This window comes from Lathyrus oleraceus, chromosome 5, assembly GCF_024323335.1.
Source record: "Lathyrus oleraceus cultivar Zhongwan6 chromosome 5, CAAS_Psat_ZW6_1.0, whole genome shotgun sequence".
In the NCBI taxonomy this organism is placed as follows: Eukaryota; Viridiplantae; Streptophyta; class Magnoliopsida; order Fabales; family Fabaceae; genus Lathyrus; species Lathyrus oleraceus.
Genome location: NC_066583.1, coordinates 622536670 through 622543654, shown reverse-complemented (window position 1 = coordinate 622543654; position 6985 = coordinate 622536670).

Genomic DNA, 6985 nt, shown 5'->3' with positions numbered 1-6985 from the left:
GTGTCAAACTACTCTTCTAATTCTCTTTTTACTCTAAATTCATTCTCCCTTTTTGGCTATTACTAATATACCCTTAATTTTCTCTTTAATCCCCACCTTGTTCTCCATATCTCTACATTTTTATTTTCTCTTATTTAATTTAAATAATAAAAATTAAATCATTATTTTAACTAATAAAATAATTCTAATTTATTTCTTATTTATCTAATTACTCCCTACACCCTACCATAAGGTCACATACTCTTCCTCTCACCCACATTTATTTAGTCATCCACATATAATAATTAAATAAACATACAAAATTATAATTAAAACAAAATAAATTAAATTAAATTAATTACTAAAATTATGGTGTTACAACTTTTCCTCACTTAAAGAATTTTCGCCCTTACTTCATGTGAACAGATTCATATGCGAATGCCTCATCTAACTCTCAAGCTCCTAAGTTATGTTTCCACCAGTTGGTCCTCCCCAGGCTACATTCACCAATGTAGGGATATCCTCACGCTGGTGAAAACTCTTGTTATAATTACTTTTTGAACTTTATTACCTTTTTCTTCCAATTGGTAGCATGTCTCTATATCCTCCAAATATAGTATCCATTCATAAGCATTAAACACCACATTTTCCTTGTTGAATTTCAAAACAAGTTCACTTGTCTCCACATCTATTTTTGCCTTCCCAATTGCCAAGAATGTGCGCCCAAGAATAACTGACCCTCTAGAATCACCTTTCATGTCAACCACTACAAAGTTTTCAAGGAAGGTCAAACCGTCGACATGAACTAGCACATCTTGTGCAATACCAAACGGATGTGTAATAGACAAATCAGCTAAAGTTAGCATCATGTTGCTCGGTAAGATCTCTCCTATCTTCAGTTCCTTAAATTTTTTCAGCGTCATGACATTAATGCTCGACCCTAAGTCACATAAATCATGTGAGATTTTATCCCACCAATGGTACAAGCGATAATGAACTTTCCTGGATCCTTCATCTTTGGTGGCAATTCCTGAGGTTCTACCATCTCCTCTTTCTTTATCATGTTTACTTGTTCTTTAGTCAACTTATGTTTTCCACACTTCAGTAATGCATGCATAAACTTAGCAAACTTAGGAATTAATTCTAAAATTTAATAGAATGAGATACTCACCTGAAGTTTTATCAACACTTCTTAAAAAATTTCAAACCATTTCAGCCTCATCCTCATGTACCAGTTTCTTCTTAATGATGGGATATGATGGTTTTATGTAATCTGGTAAAGATGGGTTTGGTCCATTCAGGATTTGCTTCTTTGTTCTCCTCCAAGGAGAGTTTTTATCTATAAGTTGATCAATGGTGAATCCTTTTTCCTCTTTGTCACCTTGATTTCCATTATCCTCTTTTTCAATTCCACTTTCTTTTTTATCAAGTAGATCCCATTTAACTATTTCAGCTTCACCCTTTTTAGTAATTACCCAAAAATCTATTTCCACAGCCTTTCATGATCCATTCTTAGGATTATCTACAGTTGTTACCTATGAATCCTCCACTCGATCTTGGAAAAGCATTTATTTGTCTGGATAACTGACCAATCTGTGTCTCCAAATTCTTGATTGACGCATCATGGTTTCTACTCATAATTTCATGGTTTTTATTTACCTGATCAAAGCTACTTTTAGTGACTTTAATGAAAATTTTCAAGGTCTCTTTCAACTGTGTTGGCTTCCTTTGAGATGGAGCTTGTTAGCTTTGTTGCATACCTTGGTTAGCATTTGAATTTTGATTATTACTCCAACAAAAATTTGGGTGATCTTTCCAACCTGAATTATATGTGTTAGAATACGGATTGTTCTTCTGAAAATTAGCAAATTGGACCTCCTCACTTGTCCCTTTCAACGAGAACCTTCCATTCACATGTTCTCTTCCATAAAAATAATACCTAGGTGATTCTACTTGGCTCACGTTAGCTTTACCTAAGCTGCTTTCAGCTAGCTTTTTATTTAATAATTCAATCTGAGCTAAAAGAGCAGTATGAGTATCAACAACTAACATACTTTTAGGCGTGCCCACATTTTCAATCTTGACATACCTTTTGCTTTTTGAATGGTATTATATCATACACATCTTCTCAATAATGTCTTTTACTTATGGTTCGATCATTTGGAGGATAGTACCTCCCGCTGAAGCATCCAATAACATGCGAGTTTAACTGTTGAGACCTTTGATGAAATTTTGCGTCTGCTCCATATTGTGATTCGAGCATCTACGTAACAAAAGTTTGAATCTTTCCCAAGATTCACAAAGTGACTCAGTTTCCTGCTGCTCAAAACTCACAATTTTTGCTCGGCGTTCGGTAAACTGAGTAGTAGTGAAGAATCTTTCTAGGAATTTATCCTCCAATTCCTTCCAAGTCCAAAATATTCTATTTGGAAATCAAAGTAACCAATCTTTCACCCTTCCAATAAGTGAGAGCCTAAACTACCTCAATTTAACCTGGTCTTCAGTGACATCATTTGGTTTACACATTGAAGTTGTTTTGTAGAAGCGTGCAAGGTACGCCCACGGGTCTCTAATCGTGTTCCCGTCAAACAAATTTTCTCTTCAACCTGAAAGTACATAATTTTTAATATCAAAGTTAGCAGGGTCTACCGGTACAAACCCTCTCGAAAGTTGTCCTTCATCGGTTCTTTTACAGTAGTCCCCCATAGTTAAGGATGGTGGAGTTGCCATGGTGACTTCTTCTTCAGAGTCAAAAAAACTTGATAGTTACTGATCCGTTGTCGCACACGGGTCAAAACGGGTAATTAGAAAACTGTAGTTTAGCGGAAGTGACAACTCGAGTATCGTATCGCAAGGATTCTTCTATTATTCTTAACCTAATGAAATCGATTTAAGGGGGTTTATGTTTAGTAGTCGGTTTAGAAAACAAAGCAAAAAAATTGATTAAAATAAGTGATTCTAAAATAAGTCAATCTACTGTTTTCGGTTTCCGGCTAATCATTGGTTTTTACCTACCAATTCCCTAAGCGGCTTCGATCTCTATTCGATTCAATTTCGATTGACAAGCGCAATAGATATATGACAGATTTATATTCCTATATGCTGAATTAAGCGAACGGATAAATACAATCGTGAGTTAAGCAAACACGATTTACACACGCAATTTAACGACAAAGCGACGAAAACGGCGATTAATAGTTAGGAATGCAATCATACGAATTTAATCAAAACCATTCCATAAAATACAGATTAAGCAAATGAAATTTCATAGAACAAAATTGAAAGAGAACGAAATTAAATTGATAGAATAAAAACCTCAAAGCCTTGGAAATTCGGTTACAGCAGATTGACTCTAGGAGATTAGTTCTTCTTCATGATCGCACAAAAGCAAAAAGTTATTATGAATAATATGTGTTTGCTACAGTACCACGACTGCCCTCTTAAACAGAATAAGGGTTTCACTTATAATTCAAACTGGGCCGGAAAACCTAAATGTGGCCCAACAAATGGCCCAAAAGAAATTATTTCCTAAAGTACGAAACTTAAACGAATTATTTGAGACGTCTGCACTCCGAATCATCTTTTGGCTTCAACAAGAAAGTTGTAGCCCTTTCTCTTAGCTTTCCAGCGCATGTTAGAACACGCAAAACGGCATCCTGTAGCTCAAGTTATGATCTAAACAGTCGACAGGTATCAAATAGCCGCTAAGACTGAAAATAGCAAACGAAAATAGATTAAAGGCAAACATGAATTTAAATATAAAAACATAATAAAATATTAAAATAAGTAAAATAAACTAGATAAATGCATAAGTACAATTATAGAAGAATGTGCATCAAAATGCACTGATCAAATTCCTCCACACTTGAACTTTTGCACTCCGAGCAAAATTACAATTTCAAAACAAAAGGAAAGAAAATAGAGTATGCACTTCCAAAAGTTTTCAAGATACAAGGTATAAGCATAATTCTAAGTCTAAGCTTCAAGAACATGGTGTTAGTAAGCAACTTTTTTGTGACATTCAAAGCAGATAGAAAAACATATTACCAAAAAATACATCAACAGCAGTAAGATCCTCACAGGATATAATTCACTCAACTCTCAAGTGTTTAGATTAATTGTTTACACTCAAAGCACAACATGAAAATTAGTACTACCATAAGCTTGAAAAGACTCTAACATCCACAATTGAAATACATGCACACAAATATCAAAAGGACTTTTATTTGGTTGTAACGTGGTCAAGGTAAGGGTGAGATAAATCCTAAGGGGTACTAGGATAAAATTCAAAGAGATAAAAGAGACTTGAAAGAAACTGCGGGAGTTGAATTTATAAAATATTTCATTCACTTGAACAACTTTATAGCAATTGTTTTCTCTTCTCCTTCCTCTTTTTATTCATTTTTTTCGAAGGAGTATGTATTGACATGTATTGAAATATTACAAACATAATTCCTTTTTTTTCTTCCTCTTATCCTTCTATTTTTTCTTCCTCTTATCCTTCTATTTTTTCATTCTTTTTTTTCTTTTCTATTTTTTTTTATTTTTCTGCCATCTTCTGAAATATTACAAACATAATTATTCAACCCCACACAACTCCAAACAAGACTCTTTCAACCCTTTGAATAGGGTGATAATATTGTTTTTCACTTCTCAGCTTGTAATGAGTTTTAAACAAAAAAGGGAGAATAGGCTCAAAGGGGTTTCAAACAAGGGATGAAATTATTTCAGGGTTGGATTTTTGGCTAACTGGCTAAAAAAACAAAAAAACAAAAACAAAATTGTCTTTATCATATCAGTGTGCACAAGTAAACAACAGCATCAACAAGAGTCAATTCAAGTTCTAGAGACTAACAGACATGAGTGAATCACAAAAGAAAGAAATAGATGGATTTTTATATGTTATCCATATAAGGCTCAAAGCTCACCAGGGTTAATGATCTACTGCTAAAGATATACAATTTAGAGTCTAGTCCTACCTATCATACTAAAAATGCACAACAAATTTTTCACATCACACCACAAGATTTTAGTCAAGAGAACCTTTGGGTACTCATGGAGTAGCTTTGGGTAGTGTCCATTGACCTTGAAATTTTAATTAGTGCATTTGCCTTGTATTCTAAGATCAAAAAAGTATCTTCGATAAGTAAAAGTGTTAAATGGGCACGTGAAAGTGATCTCCTTTTTCACAACATCAAGAATTAAAGGATTACGGGGCTGCCTCATTACTTTTGTTTCATCTTTAAGTGAGATCATATGCATACATATGGATGAGCTAATATCACGAGTGCCAGCCAAGGTCCATCCAATTCCCTTCTTATGTTTCTGCTTAAGTTGAAGCTTTGATGAATAATATGAATTATTAGGAAGTGGTTTAGGCTCTATAGAATGTGGTTGTTCAATGGATGGTATGTTTGGGGCAGCCGGAATGTCAAGAGCTTCAGCTACATAAACAACTTCATTTACACTGTCACCCTACAAGGCAGCATCAATCTCAGCACAAACAGCCATTGTGGGAAGAGGATTGGTGATACATACTTTTTTTCAACCTCAACAACAATAGAGGGTTCAGGTTTATTTTCAGGTGTTACACTAACAATTTTTTTATTTTTTTCTGGGGCGGGTTTTGTAACTTTTTCGGATCTCAAGGAAATTGCACTCACATTAGAGGCTTTTGGATTAACTACTGTTTGAGCATGTAGTTGGTTTGACCATTGAGCTTGTTGCATGGCATTCATTGAAGTGGCAAGCTGTGCAATTTGTGTTTGTAAAGTCTGAATACTAGAATTTGTTCGTTGTTGAAACTAAAGATTATTTACAGCCATTTGCTTGACAAGATCCTCAAGTGAAGGTTCAGAAGGTGAAGAGGTGGTTACTTGTGGAGGGTTATATGGTGGTGGTGGTGGAATGGGTAGCATTAATTGTTTCACTAAAGAGGTAAGTTCATCAATTCTGGTTTCTAGAGCTTTATTGGAAGAAGAAACCTGAATCTCATTCACACTTTTTGCTTGGACCATAAAATTATCCCTTGTTGTGAACTGTTGGGAGTTAAGTGACATGTTCCCAATCAAGGATTTGACAGCAACAAGATATTCAATACACAAAGCATTATAATCAACGTCAGGGGAAACAAGTTCTCTCAGAGTTATTTGGTCATCCATGTTAAACTCAATAGGAAAGAAAAAAAATTAACAATGAGAAAACACAACTAATTCACCAATGCAGCAACAAATAGGAAAATACCGACAATGTCCCTACTAAGTAAAAACAATTGAAATACGAAAAAAAACGATTAAAATAAAATACAAAAAACACAAAAATTAATTTAATAACGTTAATTAAGAATTTTGAGAATTTTTGCATAATTTTCTAAAACTATCAAAACAGAAAATAAACCTACTTGTTTTTGTTGATCTACTTGCTTTTATGATGTTACAATTCTCTTGTTGCCTTTCTCCTCGGCCCACAGCGACAAAATGTAGGTAGTTCATCACGAAAGAAAGGACTCGCTGAGCCGAGATCATTAACTAATATATAATAATAGAATAGTATACAATAGAACTGTCTTTTCCATATATTCTCTCTGGTTCCGTTGCTACTACACGCTTTACACAATTCATCGTCGTATCATAAATAGATAAATATCTTTTTAACATAGGTCATCGAAAGGATCTCAAAGACCCACCAAAGCACGAAAGCCGGGATTTTTCACAAAATAGATTCCTATTCAAAGAGTGCATAACCGCATGGATAAGCTCACACTAACCCGTCAATTTAAGATCCAATTCCGTATTTTCTTTGGGAAATATTGGGAAGGAATTGGAATGGAATAATATTGATTCATACAGAAAAAAAAGGTTTTCTATTGATATTGATTTAAACAGTATACTTACAACATAGGTAGAAAGAGAAAAAACCAACAATTTCATATAGTACTTTTGATCAAAAAAACCAATCTTCTTTATTCCGTACCTGACCTTTCGATGAATAAGAAAATGGGTCAGAT